General features: G+C 41.4%; 1 protein-coding gene and 1 pseudogene across 2 annotated transcripts in view; one reads left to right on the top strand and one right to left on the bottom strand.

Annotated features, from left to right (window-relative positions):
- The window catches only part of LOC136876422 (extracellular serine/threonine protein CG31145), a 1,065,947-nt gene that overhangs the window by 801,609 nt on the left and 238,279 nt on the right, over positions 1 to 26,059 (top strand). The window lies entirely within an intron of this gene.
- On the bottom strand, positions 10,688 to 10,806 carry LOC136876646 (5S ribosomal RNA; annotated as a pseudogene).

Below are 26,059 nucleotides of genomic sequence, written 5' to 3'. Positions count from 1 at the left end.
GAATACGCTAACACAACTTCTATGGCACGTCAGAAAATATACTAACATATTTTAATATTTTTGGCATGTAATAAATAGGTCGAAAATCTAGCAGTATGGCGTACTTTAACATTACGCTTGAAACTTTCTTCAGCTTATCCCAGTCGCTGGAGCCACCCAGGCTCATTTTGGTTTTGGCTGGGGGTTTAAGACCCGATGCCCTTCCTGACACCACGTACTTCTTGTGAGGAAAATCTCGACCCATGATGGACCGGGATTCAAACCCCAGCCGTCTGGGCGGAAAGCCAGCAGCTACATTACGCTTTAATAAATAAGTATATCACAATTAATTCCATTTCCATATTATTTACAAATTTTATTAGGTTAAACCAAAAATATCATCATCATCATCATCTGTTTACCCTCCAGGTTCGGTTTTTCCCTCGGACTTAGCGAGGGATCCCACCTCTACCGCCTCAAGGGCAGTGTCCTGGAGCTTCAGACTCTTGGTCGGGGATACAACTGAGGAGGATGACCAGCACCTCGCCCAGGCGGCCTCACCTGCTATGCTGATGAGGGGCCTTGTGGAGGGATGGGAAGATTGGACGGGATAGGCAAGGAAGAGGGAAGGAAGCGGCCGTGGCCTTAAGTTAGGTACCATCCCGGCATTCACCTGGAGGAGAAGTGGGAAACCACGGAAAACCACTTCGAGGATGGCTGAGGTGGGAATCGAACCCACCTCTACTCAGTTGACCTCCCGAGGCTGAGTGGACCCCGTTCCAGCCCTCGTACCACTTTTCAAATTTCGTGCAGAGCCGGGAATCGAACCCGGGCCTCCGGGGGTGGCAGCTAATCACGCTAACCACTACACCACATAGGCGAGCTAAATCAAAAATATACGGAACATAATTCTTAAAATTTACCTGATTTTAAAATGCAATTCTCAGTGATGTTTGCAAAATAAAATAATGAAAAATCCAGTCGAATGGATTTATGTTAGGGAATCTGATACTTAAATGAATTCAAATGAGGGGTGTCTTTATGATTTTAAAAGAAAACAACCGATGGCACACTAGACTATAAAAAGTAATAAACAAAATCTATTTTTACAATTTGCTTTTACTCGCGCCGACACAGATACCGGTAGGTCCTATGGCGATGATGGGACAGGAAAGGGTTAGGAGTAGGAAGGAAAGGGCCGTGGCCTTAATTGAGGTACAGCCCCAGAATTTTCCTGGTGCGAAAATGGGAAACCACGGAAAACCATCTTCAGGCCTGCCAACAGTGGGGTTCGAACTCACTATCTCCCGGATGCAAGCTCACAGCTGCGCGCTCCTAACTGCACGGCCAACTCGCCCGGTACATACACAAGACCTTAATTGACACGCTAGTCGGTAAGGATATGCTATCCCTGACCTAGGCTATACATTAACCTGAATATTTATTTATTTAAATTGAATATTAATCTGACTTTAATATCGTTATTTTGTGTATGCTAAAATTAAAACAATACGGCAGGAACAGGTTTTCATATACCTTACTGTCAGCTGTAATATTACTTTGCAGACCTCTGTATATTACAGATGTGGATCAACTGATGAACAGCTGGGAACACAGCTGTTTTTCACTCCACGAACACAAATAAACGTACTGTCTTCACATTCTGGATATAAACAGTTTTTACTTGCTTGGAAGTTGATTTCTAGTACATTTTTAAAGACGTATGGGTTTGTAGGTGATAACAAAAACAGATGCTGTCCAAGCATAGGGGCATGTTTGGAAAGCTCAGCTTAGTTATAAATGAAGCTATGTATATTCATAATAACAGTTCTGTAGAGAAGGTAAGGGTTGTACACTCGAAAGCTTTAGTATCTCGTAGCAAGAAGTATTCATTTCAGGCAAGAAATCAGTACAGCCCTCAGAACCACCCAGTACCTGCTTACACACTCTCATTGATCACATCCATTAGACACGTTAACACATGTACACATCTGAAGAGTGAGGGGAGGTGAAGAAAACGAAGTACGAGTATATCTAGCATGAAGAAAACACACGCGGAGCGGAAGGTACTTGCTTCTCCGCCTGCCCACTCGTCCACTGGCTCGAAAATGAAGGGAGAGGGGAATGAAGGGAGAAACCACACGGCTCCTTCAAGGCAACAGACGTAATGTGTATTTAAACTCATTGAGGGACAAATTCTCCAGTTTCTTTCTAATTCTTGTGTGCGAAGTCTGGCTGAAATGTTAGCGGTCTCGACCATGACTTCATTATCAAATGGCATCGCGCTCAAAAACTGTAAGAAAGAATGACCCTTATTTTCGTCAATATAGGCCCTGTTAAATACTACTACTAAAAAAAAAGCAAAGTCATCTCCGTACAGGCCATGAAAACCCTTGGAGGGGTGGAAGGTAAAGGCTTCCACTATCCGTAACCTCGGCACTTAATGGGGTGGAGTGGTTAGCTCTACGCCCGGCCGCCTTTGCCCCAAGGAATTAACCTGCTACTCATTTTTGGTATAGGCTGAGTGAACCTCAGGGCCATGTGCACCTCCGGAAGTGGAAATATCATTTCTTAAATTTTACTACTTCCTGACGGGGATACGAACCCACGTCCTTCCGGGCGAACCGAGCACGCCTTTACCGCCTCGGCCAGGCAGCCGCTAAATACTACTATTACTACTACTACTACTAATAATAATAATAATAATAATAATAATAATAATAATAATAATAATCATTTTTATCTTCAATAAACAAAGTAAAAATAACCTGGCATTAAATAATTATGATTATCAGAGACGCAAGGGCGTTCGGAAAACCGTTTCTATGAAGTTTTTTCAGCGCTGATCAAACAATTAAATGTCATATATTGGGGTGGAAATACACCGTGCACACTTCATCGCAGTTAAATTACAGTTAATCGTTTTCCTTGATTAGGAAAAGCTAGTACAGGCAGAATGTTTAGCCATAGAAACATCTTAATCAGTTCCCGAAAAAAAATGACTTTAGGAGTGACCTCTGAGTGCGCAACGTCTCAAGCCCCACCTCCTGGAAGAGGAACACATGTGACGTAGCCTTGGTTACTTCGCCTTCATCCTCGGGGTTGGCCGAAATCTTCGCCCAAACGTTACTTGTTTCATTTGCCACCCGGAATTCCTGTGATCGCGATTGTAGTCTACCCCTTGCACCTTATACAGAGTGTAACAGTAACATACCCTCAAACTTTCAGGACATGTTTCTCACACGGATAAATCCGCGGATATCCGCGAAGTTAAGGTCTTGGCGGATACAAACTGAATGGCAGTGCGGATAATTTCTAAATAATTAAGTTTATTAATTTTCACTCAGGTATACTCTTTATTTTTGCTTGTGGTTTGGCGACCCTTGACAGTGGTATGGAAGAATGGTGATGTTATAAGGAACCTTGAGTTCATAAAGCTGTAATTCTGAACGTAGTCTAACTGGCTCCTGTGTCTGCAATTAATGGAAGGAAGGAACAAAGGTCAATACGTCGGTAGTTGTCGCAAGAGAAAATTCCTCCTAAACCTGGGATTGTGGGGGGGTGTCTGGTGCCAGGTATGAGCCCTGTTGTATTATGTTAACAGATCTATCCGTTTCAATACTTTGGGTGTAATATATTGTAGTTAAATATTTACAATATCCGCGGATAATCATTCGCGAATGCGGATGCTAATGAAGGAACTGTGGTTGCGAAGCGGATGCAGATAATATTTTTTATATCCGCGTAGGGCTCTAGTTATATGGACATGGGCCAGGAAACGCTTTATGCCCATGTTAGAACCCACCTGCGCATCAGGATATAGGATTGTGGTGATGATGATGGTGATTATGAGGTAGGGAAAGAATGAAACCCAGTATTGTCTCATAACCTGCTTCTGTCGAATAACACAAAAGGGTCTGCTCAAGGCTTAACGTGGCCATCCGACAGACGAAACACCATCTACAGCTTCATATGTCCTCACGCCATAACCCCCTGCGAGTGGGAGGCGGTAGAATAACATCCACGGTATCTCCTTCCTGCCATACGAGGCACTAATAGTAGCCCCAGGGGCTCTCAACTTGGGACCGTGGCTTGGCGACCACGAGCCCAAAGCTGAGTCCTGACATTTCTTCCACTTACTTGTACCAAGCTCCTCACCTTGATCTATCCTATCCGACCTCCCTTGGTTAAATCTTGAACTTTTCCGACCCCGACGGTATTGGAGCATTCGGGGTCTAGGCAGTCTATCATTTTCACGCCCCTCGTGGCCCTTATCTTTCTTTTCATTTTTCGAAATATCGGATCCTTTCCATTTTTTCTGTCTGATTAGTGTTACATAGAAGATATCTGCCTAGTTGTACTTCCTCATAAAATAATAATGACTACCACTACCACCGCTCACTCCATATGAACACCGTGGAGAGATTTGGAATTGAATCCAAGCTTTTAACATACAATCTAGTGGTTAGAGATTGTATACCACCACCTCTCCTACTCTGCCGGCCAACGTGATGGTGAGTTTCTCCTCACCGACGGGACTCAAAAGGCTAACCACAGTGTAAGTGCATATAGACTTGATGCCTTGGCGATCATGGTCACCAAGCTTGTTAGAACATGTTGCAATGTGCCCATGTCTGTACCTGTAGGGGGATCCTCCTTCCCCTGCGTCACGAGAGGTGGCCCCCTCGACTCACTCACAGACGCGGCAGTAGAGACGCGCCGTCTTGTACATTACTCTAATTACGTAACAGAATTAACGACACGCCACTGATTTTTGAGACTTATCAGCCCCCATCTCTGGGTAATGAACTACTCCCTTAGCTTTGGCGTAGACTCTTTCTTTACCTGCAGGTGAAGCGACTAATGAATTACCCGTCGCTGGGGCATTCTTTACCCTGCGAGCTCCTACTGTACTGTATTACTGTATGCTCGGTATTTAGGGGTATTTTGGTGATTACACATCCAAGGGGAGCCCATTGATATAAGAATTCGAAACTTATTGCTATTATTAAAATTACAATAGTTGGAATATTTTAGCAACAAAACGTAACAATGCATTCGGTATACCCCACAAGCCTACTAAACAATTATAATAATAATAATGGCCTGTGATCTCCGGAGAGTCCCCGTGCAGTTCCTTCAAGATGACACCTTATAGGCGACCTGCACGTCCATGAAGATGAATAGTGATGACGAGGACGGTACACACACCCAGTCCCCGAACGATCGGAATTAACCAATGATGAAAATCCCCGACCGGGCCGGGAATCGAACCCGGGACCTTGTGGACCAAAGGCCAGAACGCTGAACATTTAACCATAGAGCCGACCAATAAAAAATTAATATGTTTTTATTGTGCATGGTTTATTTTGTTTATTGTATGGCTTTTAGTGCCATGAATGTCCGCGGAAATATTATTGTTATTATTATTATTATTATTATTATTATTATTATTATTATTATTATTATTATTATTATTATTATTATTCCAGGCTGCTGTTAAATCTTATTCCAAAGATGTTTGAATATCTGTTTGATTAACCTGTTGTCATCCATTCTGTATAAATGTCCAAAGAGTATCAATCGCCTCTCACGTATTGTTTCTCTTATGTTTTCTATGTTCCGATATATTGCATCATTACGTTTTTGTTTCCAGACTTCTGTAGTTCTTAGCGGCCCGAGTATTTTCCGTATAATTCTTCCTTCCAGTACTTCTAATTTATCCAGCTTGTAATTCAGTACTGGACATTCACTTGCGTATGGGCATACCGGTTTGAATACTGTGTTGTATTTTGAGATTTTGAGATAAATACTTCTTGTTACAGATATACAGTAACTAGTTACACCGTATGCTCTTCCCATCTCGTGTATCCTTTTCCTAAACCGTTTTTTTGAATTGTTTCTCACACATATTTGTATTCCACTTTCCTCATTCAACCAGTTTTTGTTATTAGAATTTTTGGGGCGTTTAAAAAAATATTTGTCATAATTTTGTTGTTTTTTCTTCCTACAGAAATTCTAAAACCTGTTCTGTTGGATATCTCTTCCAAGAGACTGACTTGTATTAATGCATTTGTCAGGTTTTCTGATAGTATGGCGAAATCATCTCCAAATGTCCGACTCGTTGGCTGAACGGTCAGCGTACTGGCCTTCGGTTCAGAGGGTACTGGGTTCGATTCCCGGCCGGGTCGGGGATTTTAACCTTAATTGGTTAATTCCAATGGCACGGGGGCTGGGTGTATGTGTTGTCTTCATCATCATTTCATCCTCATCACGACGCGCAGGTCGCCTACGGGAGTCAAATAGAAAGACCTGCACCTGGCGAGCCGAACCCGTCCTGGGATATCCCGGCACTAAAAGCCATACGACATTTCATTTCATTTCCAAATGTTAAACCTCTGAACACCTGTGTTCTTTCTTCCCTGAGTTATTGATTATAGTTTGTGTTCTTTATTATTATTATTATTTTCTCAAGGGCGCAGTTGAAGAGGAGTGGTGATAACCCACCACCTTGCTTTACACCTGTATTTATTGTGAATAGTTTAGATATTTGACACATAAAGTTTACCAGTGATAAGGTGTCTGTGAGAGTTTTAGGGATTAGGTTTGCCAGTTTGGCTTTAACTCCGAATTTTCGGATTATTTCATCTCGAGTTTCTCTAGTAACAGATTCAGAAGTCTTTTCATTTTTTTTATTATTAGAGGTCTATTATTTTGTGGTGGTTGGTAGTGTGGTGTGTTGAGTGTAGTTGAAGGTGTGTGTTAAGATGATTGGAGTCCTCCGACCCGTGGACGGGTACACTGATTCCTCAGCCAAGTAAATAAATAAATATAATCACATGGTTTTTACTCTGCCTCTTTCTATTACCTTTCGTTATTTCAACGATGGACAAGTCATTGACCATTTGTCCGCGTCAGCACGTTGTCAGAACCGAGCTCTCGCTGCTGACAGTTTGGTGATGGATTCTTTCGGTGGAGATAACGTCTCTGCTATCCACTCAACTGTTGTCACAAAGCTTCTTGTGAGCTATCTCTATCTAAAGAGGACGGCTCTTGGACACGGATCAGCCGTTGTTCAGCAGTCAAGAACAGATCGTAGACAAGCGGTTCAATCACTTCACTTCCTTTACAGGATAAATGTACTATACGCACAGTATATTCTGCCCCGGTACTCGGATTTCTATGACCTGAAATATCTAGAAATATTGTGCCGTAAAGATACCAAAATGTGACATAAAAACTTCGAAGTTTGACTAAAAAGAAACTATATATTGTTCAAAATCGGCTTATAAGATCAACAACAAATTGCCCACATCCCTAAAATGATTTTGTTCTTTCTATTTTTATCACCTTTTTGCTCGCGGAATTTCAAATTGTATTTAACCACAAAATATTACTAAGGAAAAGCAATCCAAAATCACCAATCAAAATTACATGGCATTACCAGCACAAAGATGAGAATAATAAAATATTGGAGAATGGCTAAAACTATTATAGCAATGACCAGAGCTCGCACTTTTAGGCGCTAGTAGGTAAGGTACGAATGCGTACTTAACTGAAGCGATTAACAAGTATACTCTACCTGCAGAACGGTCATGCAATGAGATTTGCATAAACGTTAGGGGTTCGGTACATCAGAACCCATGGAAATTCTATTACTCTCGCTCCATTATGGAAAAGCGGGTAGGTTGACACTTTCCACTGACCAAATTAGTTTGCATTCTAATTTATTACTGCCTACGTGATAAATTTCATTTTAGGCTGCGTCTTGACTTAATGTAACTAAAAGTTCTTAGCAACAAGTGGCATATATTGTCCATCAATTCAATACAAAAATATACACCAATTAAATGGAATGTTCTGTACAGTCATTATGCCTAAAGGACATGTTTCAACTTACTTTAAGGTCATCTTCAGCTCTTAAGGCGACATTCCGGAGATAAAAAGATATTTTTACCTAATGCATGGGTTTTGCACGAAACTTTGTGGGAATTTCACCTACATAAAAGTAGACATATCACGAACATTTCACTCATATACAATTAATAGTTTTCCCAAAATATGTTTTTAATTTTTTTAAATCCATTTCTTTAATGAAATTGAATTAACATGTAAATGCAAATTCTTTAAAAGCACAACTATTTTTCTGTACATAATTTATATAAGGAGATATATCGTACAAACGTTTGCGTAATTTTTACCTTCTAAAATTTTGGACTTAAAAATACCTACTACTTGAAAAAGTTGCAATGGAGAATTCCTTACGCAGGTTTCTTAGTATCGCTGTGATACATATACAATGCAAAGTTTGTTGCATTTGGCACAATATTGCGGGAGAAAATGGGATTTAAATGTGAAATTACAATTGGCAAACAAAGCATTATTACAGTGATAAATTGCTTGAATTCAACGGAATAACTTCGTGAAAATAAAAAACGTTAAGGTCAATTTAGGACATAAAACATTTCACCAAAATAACGCCACTGTCGGCAGCCCTGAAGATGGTTTTCCGTGGTTTCTCATTTCCACACCATCGTCGCCATAAGACATATCTATGTCGGTGCGACGTAAAGCCAATAGCAAAAAAACATTGCTTACTAACCTCATTCCGCGCTCATGTCCGTAGTGCTGTGGGAGCATGAATTCGCAAGATATACGCCATGTTCACTTCCTTCCCACTCCTGCCCCTTTCTTATCCCTTCTTCACCAAAATACCTATGTGCGTCGATGCAACGTAAATCAAATTGTAACAATTCCCACCTCTTGGATCTTTCAATTAAGTCATTTTTGGCTGTGGTAATGAAAATTCGAGCATATTCCTTCGTAAATAGGTATTTTATTTTACATCTTTTATCGTCCAGTATAAGTGGGTCCGTTTCTTAAAGTGTTTTATTTTCCGATATGCCCAGCCTCCATAACCCCTAAATGTTCTATGACTTCTATGTTAAAATATCATGGAGTTCATCAACGGTTTTTTCATTCTTTGAATGCGCTTAATGGATAAGTCGGATATTGTACAATGATTGCATTATACTTCAGACAGTAAATGACACTAAAATAAACTGATCACTCGTTGTTTCATTTTCGTCCCTCGCTGCTATACAATGCTTATACAAGAGTCCTGGTTTGTATAAACAATTCAGTGAGTAACTATAATATATGTATACACAGGAGGCTTACACACGGTTTATTAGTAAAAAATTGCACAAAATCGGTGTATATACCTGGTATAAAAGCTATACGGCGTTTAATAGTAAGACTGTTAATATACACTTTATCTACTCACAAAACATCACATCGGCAACCACAGCCGAAACACACAATTATTAATTCATTCATCCACATAAGTTTAGCTGTAAAGCTCGGCTTCATCCACAAGTGGTGCCGACCGCAAGTAACTGAGAAAGGGACGGGAATAATAATAATAATAATAATAATAATAATAATAATAATAATAATAATACTATCATCTACTACTGTTACTAGTTGCAGTCGCTTAAGTGCGGCCAGTGTCTAATATTCGGGAGATAGTAGGTTCGAACCCCACTGTCGGCGGCCCTGAAAATGGTTTTCCGTGGTTTCCCATTTTCCCACCAGGCAAATGCTGGATCTGTACCTTAATTAAGGCCACGGCCGCTTCGTTCCCACTCCTAGCCCTTTCCAGTCCCATCGTCGCCATAAGACCTATCTGTGTCGGTGCGACGTAAAGCAACTAGCAAAAAAAAAAAAATAATACTACTGTTACTTAATTGGAGTCGTTAATTGTGGAGTATTTTCTCTCTCTCCCCCAGTGCGAGCTGTGTCGACTGCGGATCATAAGATCATAAGTACCGTATCGTATCGAGCGGCTCTGTGAAGTTCACCGCTTGATTGTGGTTTCGCTTGAACCAAGTTCACCTTTTACAGAGTGCGGGATCAAACGTTATTTCAAAGGGAAAGAGCTTGTATGATCGTAACGGAGGTTGGGAAGTTTATTTTTCTATATAAACGTACGTAAGGAGACACACTCTCTCAGTTATCCGAACCGTGGACTTACAAATGCAAATCTTTCGACTATAATTCAAGATGAAACACGAAATACATAAACTAACGAGGGAATATTCGCATCAGTCTGAAACAATTACAGAGGCTGTGTAGTCGAACCAGTAAGAGTGTGCTTACTTCGCTGAGAAGAACTTAGAGTTCGATTTTCTGTTAGGATATGATAATGTAGGGATGTTGCTGGGTTTTATGTTCAACTAACTACTTACAGTTTCCGGAGATAAAAGATGCTGCAGTTTGGCCTTGCGGAAGTTCTTTTATATGCCATTAAATCTACCAACAAGAGGCTGGCGTATTTGAGCTAGAACTTGGAAAAAATCCTTCAGATTCATTCAAAATCATCTAAAAATATCTGGGATGAGGTATGGATAATTTTCATATCTGGGATAAGTCATTTCATAAGTTTCAGACAGAAAAAATGTCCTCTGAATTTTAATTACTGTGTTGATGGGGTGATTTTTTAAAATGCTATTTGTTCCGGGCGTCGACCTATAGAGATCTTTTGCCCCTACTTTCACCATGTGATATGAACCTGCGTGTAATTGGAATGGAGGTAGAGTAGAATGTTCAATTTGAGGAAAGTAACGTTAAGGACGACACAAACACCCAGTCCCCACGCCAGGGATATTAATCATTTACACTTAAAAACCCAGGTAAAATGGAATTGAGCCAGCGGCACGTGGTGTTCCCAAGCGGTCACCCATCCAAGTACTGACCACGCACAGTGTTAGTTAACTGCGGTGATCGGACGAGAACCGGTGTATTCAACATGGTATGACCGTTGGTTGATGGGGTGATTGTACCGATAGGGGAGCACAGTAAGCACCTCTGTGTTTGTAGGCCTATTAGGAATGATCTTCGTTGGGGTAATCACCTTAACGATATTGTAAAGTAAGGTTACAGATCTCTTCACTTGGTTATGAGGGTATTTAAAGGTTGCAGTAATGATGTAACGGAGAGAGCTTGTTACTCTCGGGTAAGACCCCACTTAGAGTATGGTTCCAGCATTTGGGACCCACACCAGGACTACTTGATACCAGAACCGGAATATACTCAAAGGAAAGCAGCACGAAATGTTGTAAACTTCGGGGTGGGAAGACGTAGGAGTAAGGAGACGAGCTGCTCGACTAAGCGGTATGTTCCGAGCTGTCAATGAACAAAAGGCGTGGAATGCCTGAGTGGAGCTTTTAAGAGCAGGAAGGTCATAATATGAAGATAAATTCAAGAGGACAAATTGGGGCAAACATTTATTTATTGGACGAGAAGTAAGGGATTTGAATAATTTTATGAAGGGAAATGTTCCATACATTTCGAAGTTCTTTGAAAACATTAAGCAAAGGCTAGGTAAATAGCTGATACGGAATTTGCCACATGGGCGATATCACTAAATGCACATCATTGATGATTGATTCTTGATGATTGATCATGTTTCAGCAACTACTACCTCTTGAATGACCGGCCAGGAAAGGGGCGGGAACACATTTTGTAGGCCCACAACCTGTATGTGGGATTTCCTATGGACAAGCCCGACACTACATAGGAAAATGGGTATAAAAGAAACATATGGAGAGCTGGAAAAATTCTCCAGGATGCAGGCTTCGAAGGAACTGATAAAAGAACCAAACAAGAAGCATACTAAAGAACTGTTGAAACTCAGCAGAGAAAATAAGATGGGTAGTAGGACTTTTGACAGGACACTGCCATCTGAAAAATACCTGCTTAGAATTGGAGTAATAAGAGATAATATATGTAGGAAATCTCATGAAGCAGAGGAATCAGCTGAACACATACTTTTCGAATGTGAGGCACTGGGTAGAATCAGACTCTCCACTCTAGGACTACCAGGTGATGATAGAGAAAATATCCAAGAAGACCCAATAAGAACAACCTGCAGCTTTGTGATGGGAGCAGTTACATCTAGGTGTGAATCAAGGAAAAACATGGTAGCAAAAGATCTTAGAAGTCGACGCTAATTAGGAACTAATATTTATAGGCCCCATGAAGAAAAGAAGAAGAAGAAGAAGAAGGACACCTCTTGAATGAATTCAAAAATCGGAATGCGAAACAACCGTATCTGGGATTTCAGGATGTACGGACAAAATGCCTTATCAGGGACTTCATGTTGCACCAGCTACTAAACATATCTCTTAACGAATTCTGGAAGAGGCACTTGGAAAAATCCTATAAAGGATTTCAGGTTGTACCAACCACTATCTCTTAAATACATTCTGGAAGAGGTTTCCAGAACAACCGAGACGGAGGTCCCAAGAGAATGAAGCAAGTCTGCCATGTGTGGAACATGTAACTGTTGTCTGCCGGAACAAGCTGTCACATTGTGGGCGCCTGATGGAGTTCTCTTTATTAATAGTCCATTCAATGAGTGAAAGCAGAAATTGATTTTCATTGTTCTCTGTAATTGCTTGACAGTTTTTGTTCACCAACTTAAAGGAATTATTTATGGCTTCGATTTGTATGAAATATCCACCCCCCCCCCCTCTCCCACATTATAGGCTGAACGTGAAAGTGTATCGACAGTTTCAGTAAACAGCTATTCGTACGTGAATGTGATTGCACCTAGAATCCTAGATATTTCTGTACATATAATGCCAACTTTCCCAATTCCCACCTATGTTTTAAGAGCTATCGCGTGACCTTCCCACGTTTGAATCGGATCGACACAGTCAGGCTCAGTTTTAGCCTTGCTCGGGTGTTTCAGGCCGGATACCATTCTACCACTATACGCTAATCAGAATAAATATACTACTTGCAGTAAGCGAGATTTGAACCTAGAACACTGCTAATACGTGTCGAGCAGCTACGCCACAAGACTAGCGTGTATCCCTCACATTATATCATAAGACTCTCTACATGATTCTTAAGAAGAAATCAAGTGGAATCAGATCAGGAGATCGAGATGGCCATGTAACAGAATCTCCTCTTCTTATCCACTTATCCAGGATGTTATTCGAGAACAGGATGTTAAAATTGGGGTGGGGCTTCATCATGTTGAACCCAAATGAGGTGACCTGCAACCTAGGAAAACTGCACTGGCGTGTAAGTTCCGACTGAGGCGCCTTCGGGCCGGGAATCCTTATGTGAAATTGATACAAGTGCATTTCTTCAGCTGCCATGAAATTCTGTATCATCGTCACGGAAACACCTGTAGCCTATATATTTAGGCGTATGGCTTTATGCGGAGTCTTTCGAAGCTGACACCTGTAGGTGACCTGCGCATTTGTTCGGACTGATTACTAATAATAATAATAATAATAATAATAATAATAATAATAATAAGGGTTTACGTCTCACTAACTACCGTTACGGGTTTAGGAGACGTCCAGGTGCCAACATTTTGTCCGTATCCAAAAGACCAACGTATTTCAACACCATCAAATATCACTGAACCCTCAAACATGGGATCAGGAGGCCACTCAACCTGGTGAATTTATATTTTAGCAAATGATTTATTATTGGGAGAACATAGAGTTAATTTAAAATTAAATTTTATTCCCAATTCATCTTTACTTCAACTTCGAAACTCCAGAAGGGTCACTGAATGTTATTTTTAATACCTCAGGCAGTATTTCTTAATTACTTGGGTGCACTGAACGCGACAGAGCAATCAATGTTATGTTTTTAAAGACTAAGTATCAAACATGTGCTCGCCATCTGGCGAATGTAGCAATACGCACAGCTAGTGAGGCAGTTCATTGCATTGTGTGTCGGGTTCATCACGTTAGTCATTCTCGGGAAGACGCTTCACTGAATAATTTTTTTTTAAACTTTCCTTACAACACAAGAAGCAAATAAATTTACGACTGACATCCATAAGAACAATGGAGTATTCAACGGATGTAATGATAGCACCTAGGGGCTATACAGGATGATTCGTTAGTCACTGTGCAAACTTTGTTTGTGTAATGTAGGATAAAAATACTACTGAAATATTGTATACAACTTTTTAAGAAAGTACTTTATTTCAGAGATATGATACAAAATATTTTGTCCTGCTAGGTATTAAAACATGGGCCATATATGTATTACATACGCCTGCATAGCGATTCAAATTTACCTGAATGAAAAGAAAACTTAGTCTTCACGTGGCCTGTGGAAGAGAATTCTTGCACTGCAAAATACAGTACATTTATTTATTTACTTACTAGCTGATGAACCCGTGCTTCGCTACGGAATTCTACATTGTATACAGAATTGTAGGTAAGGTAGTGTACACGTTGTGAATAAGATTGTATCAAATTACATAGCTCTTAACGTTCCCCCAGAAACGCGACGAGGAAGTCACCATACGTCTTTTCTCATGTGAAGACTGGATTAGGAAATTTTCATTGTAATGGTAGGCCTTCTTGCCTACAACCGGTCACAATAAAGTTTGGGAGTTTTTATTATAATGGCAGACACACCTGCCTTTTTCATCCTCAGTAGTTTTTTCAACTGAATCAACATAACTTAGGTCATTACCCTGTTTCCAAAAAAACAAAACCATTCATCTCTCACGAAGACACTTGTGGCTCGAACATCAGTTAATCCTCTCCTATGTAAAATTATATCTCAATGTTTCACATTCTGCATATATACTTTACGTCCTACAGTCAGTAAACACAGAAATTTAAAAAAAAAACTAGATTGTAAAACTGATGACCACGCATTCTAGAGAGATATGAAACTACATTTCATAGCTAATGATCGCTAGGTTTAGGGTCATATGAAACTTAATATCTAGGCTTATGATCGCTTGATTTAGAGTGGTATGAAACTGTAGAATTTAGGTTTATGTTCATGGATTTAGCCGGGATGAGTAGTTCAGACTGTTGAGTCGTTGGCTTTCTGACCCCAACTTGGCAGGTTCGATTCTGGTTCAGTCCGGTGGTATTTGAAGGTGTTCAGATACGTCAGTCTCGTGTCGGTAGATTTACTGGCACGTAAAAGAACTCCTCTGGGAGTAAATTCTGGTACCTCGGCAGCTCCAAAAACCTTAAACGTAGTTAGTGAGACGTAAAAACGATAACATTATCTTATTTTTGTTCGCGGATTTGGAGTGAAATTACACTCTAGATATGTAGACTTATGATTGCTACATTTGGAGTGATAAGGAACCGTAAATATTAGGGATTGTGATGACCAGATTTACAGTGATCTGAAACTGTAGATATTTAGGCTTATGATCGCTACATTTAGAGTGATATGAAGCTATATCAGGACGTGTGATGACTAGATTTAGAGTGGTATGAATCTATAGATATTTAGGCTGTGATCGCTACATTTAGAGTGATATAAAGCTATATCAGGACTTGTGATGACCAGATTTAGAGTGATAGGAAACTGTAGATATTTAGGCTTATGATCGCTACATTTAGAGTGATATGAAGCTATATCAGGACTTGTGATGACCAGATTTAAAGTGATAGGAAACTGTAGATATTTAGGCTTATGATCGCTACATTTAGAGTTATATGAAGCTATATCAGGACTTGTGATGACCAGATTTAGAGTGATATAAAACTATAGATATTTAGGCTTATGATCGCTACATTTAAAGTTATATGAAGCTATATCAGGACTTGTGATGACTAGATTTAGAGTGATATGAAACGGTAGATATTTAGGCTTATGATCGCTACATTTAGAGTGATATGAAGTTATATCAGGACTTGTGATGACCAGATTTAGAGTGATATGAAACTGTAGATATTTAGGCGTATGATCGCTACATTTAGAGTTATATGAAGCTATATCAGGACTTGTGATGACCAGATTTAGAGTGATATGAAACTGTAGATATTTAGGCTTATGATCGCTACATTTAGAGTTATATGAAGCTATATCAGGACTTGTGATGACTAGATTTAGAGTGATATGAAACTGTAGATATTTAGGCTTATGATCGCTACATATAGAGTGATATGAAGCTATATCAGGACGTGTGATGACTAGATTTAGAGTGATAGGAAACTGTAGATATTTAGGCTTATGATCGCTACATTCAAAGTTATATGAAGCTAAATCAGGACTTGTGATGACCAGATTTAGAGAGATATGAAACTGTAGATATTTAGCCTTCTGGTCGCTACATTTAGAGTGATACGAAGCTACATCAGGACTTACGATGACTAGATTTAGAGTGATATGAAACTGTAGATATTTGGCCTTCTGGTTGCTACATTTAGAGTGATACGAAGCTACATCAGGACTTACGATGACTAGATTTAGAGTGATAAGAAACTGTAGATATTTAGGAATATGGTCACTAGATTTAGAGTGATACGAAACTGTAGATATTTTTAGGAACATGGTCGCTAGATTTAGAGTGATACGAAACTGTAGATATTTAGCAATATGGTCGCTAGATTTAGAGTGGTCCAAACTAGTAATGTTATTTTTATACGTCCCACTAACTATATTTTGACGGTTTTCGGAGACGCCAAGGTGCCGAAATTTTGTCCCGCAGGAGTTCTTTTACGTGCCAGTAAATATACCAACACGAGACTGACGCATACTACCAGACTGAACCAGGATCGAACCTGGCAAGTTGGGGTCAGAAAGCCAACCCCTCAACCGTCTGAGCCACTCAGCCCGGTAAATATAAACTATATTACGGCTTGTGTTGACTAGATTTAGAGCGATATGAAACTGTAGATATCTACGCTTATGATCGCTAGATTAGGTACATGAAATTTTAGATATCAGGGCTTTTGATGACTTGATTTAATGTAATATGAAACTGAGGCTCCGAGTATGATCAAATGCTTAAAGTGGCAGAAAGCTAAAGATCTGAAGCTAAAAATCACAAGATTTAGGACCATATAAATCTGTAGATCACACAGTTTATCGTCGCAAGATTTAGAGTGATAAAAGCTGATAAGTATAGCATGTAAGTACAAAATTCGTTACATTAAGATTATGACGTAAAAATTACAGCATTACAATCACGTTTAATTATCATAACTCATTTTAACATGTTGGTCCATAATCTTAGCAGTAAATCATCCGAAGATGATTCTGGCTCGCACATTCTTAATTTTCCGCTTTTCCTTTATCGCTGAGATCAACGGAGCGAAAGTGATTCCCCATAACAATAAGATAACCTCTGGCTTTCAAAACATCGGAGACTGTGCGGTTCAGTAGCTTTTATGGCTAAACTGTAACTCGCTAGGTTCCCACACACACAGAGCACGGAACATTGCCTCTATGATATAGGCGTTAAAGCTCTGAGATTTTTCGGACCATAAGGTGTAATCCAAGTGTAGCGATACACAACACGCAACAGAGGTGGAAACTGCGCATGAATTATGATAGCGCAGGTAGAAACCGTGGACTGAAAAAGGAATGTTTTGTTTGGTACTTATATATATTCTTCTGGTAGTGTATGTAATAAAACCTTCAGTTCCTTTTGAACAGCATCAACAAAATAAGCAAGCAGTTTGGCCTTAAAGAAAACTTCGCAGTAGTGCATATTATCCGCTACATGGAAAAGTATAGAATTGTGTATATGCTTTTGGGTTTAGAAGATGAGAGAGCAAGTACTACTACTACTAGAATGTTTTATTCCTCCCCTGAAGGGGGAGGCGGGCCTCTTAACGGTGACGCCGTCTCTCAGGCCGGGCGATTTTGTTACGGTGAAGGAGATGCTCGGAGAAGGTGAGGGGTTTGGTGGCCGTGGCCTATACTAGGAACTATCCCGGCATTAGTCTTAGTGCAGGAGAATGGAAAACCATAGAAAACCATTCTCAGGACAGCCGACGGTTGGGGCTAGCCGTGAGGTCCAGTCCTGTCCCGTCTCCCGAATGCAGAGGCGCAGAGCCGTGGCCACCCCTCCTCTGGAGAGCGAGTACATATCCACAATTCCATTTGTTTTTCGTTTAGCGCAGAAAATGAATGAGTGATAAGTGCGAGTGTCTGTAATGGAGTACAGGAGCGTAGAGGTTCAATAACGTATTTTATGGGAAGAAAAAATATGCAGTAATGATGGAATGAATGAAAAATACATTTACACATGAATGTACAGACATGCTCATTAGTTATATTCAGTAATGGATGGTGACAGGAAAGATACGAAACGTACCGTTTGGTTAAGTGGTTTACGTGGCGGCTGAACACAGCATCGGAACGCGTACTACTCCTCGTAGTGGAAGTGGCTGGGTTGTTGTTTAATTCGAGGGCGAACCTATCATGCATCATGGAAACACTTGACCAGGAACTGACTTCAGATTCGATGTCCAAATCACCGAGCGAGTTGGCCGTGCGGTTAGGGTTGCGCAGCGATGAGGGTGCATTTGGGAGGTAGTGGGTTCGAACCCCATTGTCGACAGCCATGGTTTTCCATTTTCACACCACACACCAGGCAAATGCGCTGGGGCTGTACCTTAATTAAGGCCATGGCCCCTTCCTTCGCCTTCGTGTCCCATCGTCAGCATAAGACCTACCATGTCGGTGCTACGTAAAGCAGAATTGTAAAATAATAATAATAATAATAATAATAATAATAATAATAATAATAATAATGCATTAATAGCAGTTCCGCCCCGTGGTGTAGGAGTAGAGTGCCTGCCTCTTATCCGAAGACCCCGGGTTGGATTCCCGGCCAGGTCAAGCGCGTTTTTACCTAGATCTGAGGACTGGTTCGTGGTCTATTCAGCCTACGTAATTACATTTGAGGAGCTATCTGACGGTGAGATAGCGCCCCCGGTCTAGAAAGCCAATAATAATGGTCGAGAGGATTCATCGTGCCAGCCACATGACACCTGGCAATCTGTAGGTCTTCGGGCTGAGCAGCGGTCGATTGGTAGGCCAAAGCCCTTCGGGACTGTTGCAAGATCCTCTACTCTCTGGCAGCACGCTGTTTTAGTTGTCGATTGAAGGAAAATATTTTACATTTCGGCGAGTTCTACAGATGGTCAGATACCATTCTGAGAAATGTGTGAAGTGGAAGGGACACCAGATAAAATATTTACCATTCAGCAGCGTGTGGGTTCGTGACAAACAAGTGGTGAGCAGAATATCACTTGACCTGTAGATTTTCTGTTGTTTCCCTTGCAAGAAATGCATTTTAAAAAGGGAGGTGGTGGTAATTATTGTTTTAAGAGGAAGTACAACTAAGCAACCATCCTGTATAACACTAATCAGAAAGACAAGAAACGGAATCAATACGACACATAAAAATGAAGGTATCGGCCAAAGAAAGTCAAGGGCGTTAAAATGAAAGACTCCTTATCCTTAAGAACCCAATAGCGTCGGGGTCGATAAAGAACAAGACTTGAGCAATGGAGGTCGAATAAGATAGATGAAAGTGAGGAGCCTGGCACAAGTAAGTGGAAGCAATGCCAGGACTCAACGAAGGGTGCCATGGTTGCCAAACCATGCTGAAAAGTTGAGAGACCCTCAAGCCCCTGTTAGTCGCCTCTTGCAACAGGCAAGGGATACCGTGAGTGTTATTCTACCGCCTTCTACCGCCCCACCTACAGGGGGGGGGTTTGAAAAGGAGGACTAACATATTATTCTCTCAGATGTTTCTGTATTATTATTATTATTATTATTATTATTATTATTGAAAATGAAAATCTACAGCCTGTTTTCCAGTCATTTGACCGGATCAGGGATGGAATGAATGAAGCCCCCATCTTGCGGCGAGGATAGGAACTGTGCCGGCTGCCGAGGCCTGGGTCACTTCTTTGGGGCAATGATTAATGACTGAGAGATGAAATGAAATTATATTGGAGAGTGTTGCTGGAATTAAAGATGACAGGGAAAACCGGAGTCCCAGGAAAAAACCTATCCCGCCTCCGCTTTGTCCAGCACAAATCTCACATGGAGTGACCGGGATTGAACCACGGAATCCAGCGTTGAGAGGCCGATGCACTGCCGCCTGAGACACGGAGGCTCCGCACTATTATTATTATTATTATTATTATTATTATTATTATTATTATTATTATTATTATTATTATTATTATTATTATTATTATTATTATTATTTGTTGACATTTATTAATTGTATTCACTTCATTACGACTTAATCGTAATGTGGATAATGTACATGTTCACTGTTTTGGGTAAATATATTTTAATATTTTTTGGTAATTTTCTCGCTCGTTCTAAGTCATTTATTAGGCTATCAGACTTTGAGCCCTGGTTACGGCACATCTCTGAACTATATGTAGGCATACTCTATTTCCTGAGCCATCCTCACTGCCACACATTGCTCTCAGCCTGCTACACGAAGCAATTCCTCAGTCTTACATGCGGTTGCTTTCCTTCGGATGAGATCTTCCGCAACTGTTTGCGTTAAATCTCAGAGATGCATCGCTTACACAAAGAGGCACTTTCATTCGAAGGTAGAGAGAAATATTGTATCTTCAGACCATACTTGTCTCTAGCTCTACGTCAAAGCCAATTTAGATCACAATGCCAGAGAGCTGCAAGCGATATCGACCAATTGCCGAATGCTTTGAAACCGAATATATACGAGACAGAGGTAAGTAAATGGGGTCAAAACAATGAAGGAGTCGCACGTATTTCTATAAGGCATTACCGAGCGGGTTGATCGAGCGGTTAGGGCCGCACAGCTGTGAGCTTGCATTCGGGAGATAGTGGGTTCAAACCCCACTGTCGGCTGCCATGAAGATGGGTTTTCCGTAGCTTCCCATTGTCACACCACACAAGTGCTGGGACTGTACCTTAACCAAGGTCACAGCTGCTTCCTTCCCACTCCTGGCCCTTTCTTATCCCATTGTCAAAATAAGACCTATCTGTGTCGGTGCGAAGTAAAGTAAAGTTGTAAAAAAGCAACTATAAGGCATTATTATTTAGATAATATAATAATAATAATAATAATAATAATAATAATAATAATAATAATAATAATAATAATGTCATATAGGCGACCTGCGCGTCTATAAGGATGGGACCCGATCTATGATGTATTCTAATGATGAAGACGTCACTCACACCTAGCCCGCGAGCCATCGGAATTAACCAATGAAGGTTAAAATCCCGAACACGACCGGGAATCGAATCCGGGGCCCCTGGACCAAAGGCCAGCGCCCTAACCATTCAGCCATGAAGTCGGACGAAAGAAACTCGTGTTCTCGTCCTCATGTGTTGCAGCTCTTCTCAGGCACACCTTCAGTGGAGGTGGGCTACATGTAATATTTTAACCGCATACCAGCCCTCCTGCCATTCTTACATTTCTGGCAGTACCGGGAGTCGAACCTGGGCGCCCGAGGACGGCAGCTAATACTGCTAACCGTTACGCTATCGGGGCGGACACTGTAGGGCATTGATGACAGTGGTGTAGGGGCAGCGGGCCTGCCTCTTATTCGAAGGATCCGGGTTCGATTTCTGGTTAGGTCAGGCGTTTTTCCCTGGATCTGAGGGCTGGTTCGAGGTCCACTCAGTCTACGTGATTATAATTGAGGAGCTATCTGACGGTGAGATAACCGTCACGGTGTAGAAAGCTAACAATAACGGCCGAGAGGACTACTACTAAATGTTTTCATTCCTCTCCTGAAGGAGAAGGCGGTTGACGCCTTCTCTCAGACTAGGAGATTTGTATCGGACAAGGAGATGGGCGGTGAAGGTAAGAGGGTTGGCAGCTGTGGCCTGTACTAGGAACTGTCCCGGCATCCGCCTTAGTGCAGGAGAATGGAAATGCCGAGTGTATTCGTCATGCTGACCACACGACACCTCGTAATCTGCAGGTCTTCGGGCTGAGTAGCGGTCACTTTGTGGGCTATGGCCTTTCGGGACTGTTAGGCCATGGGATTTGGTTTAATTTGGGACTACTACTATTAAAATGCTTTCATTCCTCCCTTGAAAGGGGAGGCGGGCCTCCTATATGGTGAGGCCGTCTCTCAGGCCATATTTGTTATGGTGAAAGAGATGTGTGGAGAAGGTCAGAGGATTGGCGGCCGTGGCCCATACTAGTAACTGTCCCGGCATTCGCCTCAGTGCAGGAGAATGGAAGACCACGGAAAACCATTCTCTCAGGCCAGGAGATTTGTTATGGTGAAAGATATGTGCGGAGAAGGTCAGAGGATTGGCGGCCGTCGCCCGTACTAGTAACTGTCCCGGCATTCGCCTCAGTGCAGGAGAATGGAAGACCATGGAAAACCATTCTCTCAGGCCAGGAGATTTGTTATGATGAAAGAGATGTGCGGAGAAGGTCAGAGGATTGGCGGCCGTGGCCCGTACTAGTAACTGTCCCGGCATTCGCCTCAGTGCAGGAGAATGGAAGACCATGGAAAACCATTCTCTCAGGCCAGGAGATTTGTTATGATGAAAGAGATGTGCGGAGAAGGTCAGAGGATTGGCGGCCGTGGCCCGTACTAGTAACTGTCCCGGCATTCGCCTCAGTGCAGGAGAATGGAAGACCATGGAAAACCATTCTCTCAGGCCAGGAGATTTGTTATGATGAAAGAGATGTGCGGAGAAGGTCAGAGGATTGGCGGCCGTGGCCCGTACTAGTAACTGTCCCGGCATTCGCCTCAGTGCAGGAGAATGGAAGACCACGGAAAACCATTCTCTCAGGCCAGGAGATTTGTTATGATGAAAGAGATGTGCGGAGAAGGTCAGAGGGTTGGCGGCCGTGGCCCGTACTAGTAACTATCCCGGCATTCGCCTCAGTGCAGGAGAATGGAAGACCACATAGTACCATTCTCAGGACAGCCGGCGGTGGGAACCACCTCCTCTCCTCTTCGTCTCCCGAATGCAGAGGCGTACAACCACGGCAGAGTCGCGGCCATCCCTCCTCTGCTCGGTTGGTCGGTTGGAGTGGGCCACGTTTAATTTATAATAATCATGTTACCGTTCATAGCAAAGTAATACAGCCGTCGAATTGGATGTAAGGGCAAATATAATCTTATATTTTATGTGCCACCTATGATTCGAATTTGGTTTATTAATAACAGTATTGAATTGTATCGCTTCGGCTACCGAATTACCGGCCCGATGGGATTCTATCTAGCGGGTTAGTCACGACATTGCAACTGGGCTGCTACCTAGGAACGTTATCGGAATTCAACTGGACGATTCAAGGGCTGAATTAATATATAACAATGTAGTTTTCAGTCATATTTTTAAGTAAACTTGAAATTAATTTAAAATAATTTGCGATACATCGTAAATATAGAACATGGCACCATGTAAAATTTGGAAAATCGACAATAAATATAATTACTGGCTAACATACAATTAAGCTGCAGACTTCGCACAAAAATGGGAATTATATTAATAAATTTTCGTAAATTATAGCAGCGATAATAGTAATTTCGTGTGGCTATTTCTAGCCGAGTGAAGCCCTTGTAAGGCAGACCCTTTCAATGAGGATGGGAGGCAACTGCCATGTGTAGGTAACTGCGTGTTATTGTGGTGGAGGATAGTGGTATGTGTGGTGTGTGAGTTGCAGCGATATTGGGGACAGCACTAACACGCAGTCCCCGGGCCATTGGAATTAACTAATGAATGTTAAAATTCCCGATCCGGCCGGGAATCGAACCCGGGACCCTCTGAATCTAAGGCCAGTAGCTTACCATTCAGCCAATGAGTATAGCAGCGATGGAAAATCTGCAAACAAAATGAAGTGTCGTGGTAAAACTTCTGTATATACATAGTTCGAAGACTTTTCAGCCACTCTTTCTGAAGTTAATATCAACAGCCCTTGGAGAAGCACTTGTTATGTGACATTCATAGTATTTCCCAGGCATAATTGATGAAATATAGGCATATCTAGAAGGCGCAAGGGATATCATCATTTACAAATAAGGGATTTTACGAGAGACTGTTTAATGAGGCTCTGTGGAAGGCAGCGTGGACAGCATGTCCAATTGCTCATCATGTGGCCATTCATGCTGGGAGTAATGGATTCGTGAAGGAATTCATACAAGATTCTGAACGGCTTCAGCGCACCGCCAGGAAGGAAAATCGTTTGTCATAAAGGCACGAACTAATCAATCGATCAACATTGATTTGCATATAGGCTACTCGCCCAGGTAGCAGATTTCCTATCGGTTGTTTACCTAGTCTTTTCTTAAATTATACCAAAGAACGCCCTAACTTGCATACAACATGTTAATGACAAGCTTCAGTTCGTAACATGTGAATATGAACACATTAAGGGACAGACGCCTAGTTCAAATTCCTGTCCCGGTATTTTCTGCCGATTTGTGGGTTGATTTTGTTCTTGTAGAAATTTTTCCCTTTGCGAAAAGCTATTGATAATGAATATGTCTTTCAATAAATGAAACTCAATGAGAACTGCAACTCTACGTCAAAGGAACTTAACTTGTAGCCGCAGCATGATTGGAAACCAAGGCCTACGGTAACGGTAAATGTGACGCCACTTCCGTTACGTTAGACAAATTTTCGGATGATCCAGAGCCATAAAACATATTCATATCAAAAAATCTATTTTTGAATTCACTAGCGAATCGAACTCGTCGACACTAAAACATGTAAATGACTGGTAGATGTTTCGGCTATATTGTACCCTTTTAAGAACGGCTGGAAATCGATTTCCTTGATTTCGGACGCCACGTTTAATTTTCAATAAGCGTGTCACCTTTGATAGCAAAGTAATACATTCAAGGAATCGGACGTAAGAACAAAAATAATCTGTGTTTTATGTGTGTCACCTATGATGTGGGTTTAATTTCAGTAAGTTGTTTCAGAGATGTCATAGCCACAGGGATTGTAAAGATATTTTTCGTAGTAACACAGAAACATTTTTCAGTGTCTCACTCGTAACACCCGAGATGGGTATTTTTTTCTGATTAAAACTTGAGATTGTTTCTTATCGCCTTCCCCTCAAAAACCAACGTGAGTATGAAAGTCTTGTGTCTCTGAACGCTGGAAACATTATTATTATTATTATTATTATTATTATTATTATTATTATTATTATTATTATTATTATATACTCATCTCACTATTAACCACCACAGGACAACGCAAAAGTGAATACATCCCTCCATATAGGGTTAGAAAATGTGTCGAAATATTTTAGTAATAATTATTATCTCTATATTAAAGAAATTACTAAAACCAGTTTTTCCCAGTCCGTCCGGCCGTGATACTGGACCGGAATCTCTCCGTAATTTCCCATCGGCGAATCATCAGGCATTGATAGGTCTCCGATTTCAGTCAACTTTGAGTAATCCTAAAATGAAATCACGAAATGACCACTCCAATAATTGCCGGCGAAGGATTTTCCTTGCTCGCAGTACAGTTTTTAAGTCCAAGTTCAGCCTCCATCGGCATGGGAGTCAGAAGGGTTGAAAAAGAAAATATCCAAAATATCCGAGTTGCGTGTTGAATCCACAGTTCTCGGGTTCTCTAGGTTAATTGGTGATAGTTCCAAAGACAGTTGGAATCATGTACATCAGATCTATAGGGCGAAGTGTAAATACGAGGGCTGTGAATACATATTCATAGAACGGAATATTTAATGAACTGACAAGTACACTTGCATTATATATCTTCAATATAGTCATCCGCAAAGTCTATTGCCATTTGCCACATGTCGCGAAGCCGTTGGGGATCGTTGGTTCTTTGTTAATGACAGCGACGGAGCGCCTTATTGCGCAGAGTATAGATGTCACGTCACGAAATCGCCGGCCTCGGAGGGGTTTCTTCAACTCTGGAAACAGGTCGAAGTCACAAGGATTCATGTCTGGTGAGTACAGACCTCACTCCGACCCGCACGAAAGGCGGCCGTCCTATCCGGTAATGCATTCTCGCCAAAGGCTTCGCCTAATTCTCGAAAACATTCTGATGCATTTTTGCTTCGGGCAGTCTCAATTTACATCCACGAACACTGTTCACCTTTTGCAAACATGCTTTAGAGCTGTGAAATCGACACTCTTCACTTCAACGCCACACAGCAACAACACCTGACAAAAGAACACTACACATGGACAACGGCGCCACCTGACCACTCCCATATCCTATTTGCTCATGCCCGATTTCCTGCGAATGTCTGGACTACGTTGCCACTACTGTATTCACAGCCCTCGTACATACAATTATCACC

The sequence above is a fragment of the Anabrus simplex genome, chromosome 6, assembly GCF_040414725.1.
Source record: "Anabrus simplex isolate iqAnaSimp1 chromosome 6, ASM4041472v1, whole genome shotgun sequence".
Lineage (NCBI taxonomy): Eukaryota > Metazoa > Arthropoda > Insecta > Orthoptera > Tettigoniidae > Anabrus > Anabrus simplex.
This window is presented reverse-complemented; position numbering and strand designations above follow the sequence as displayed.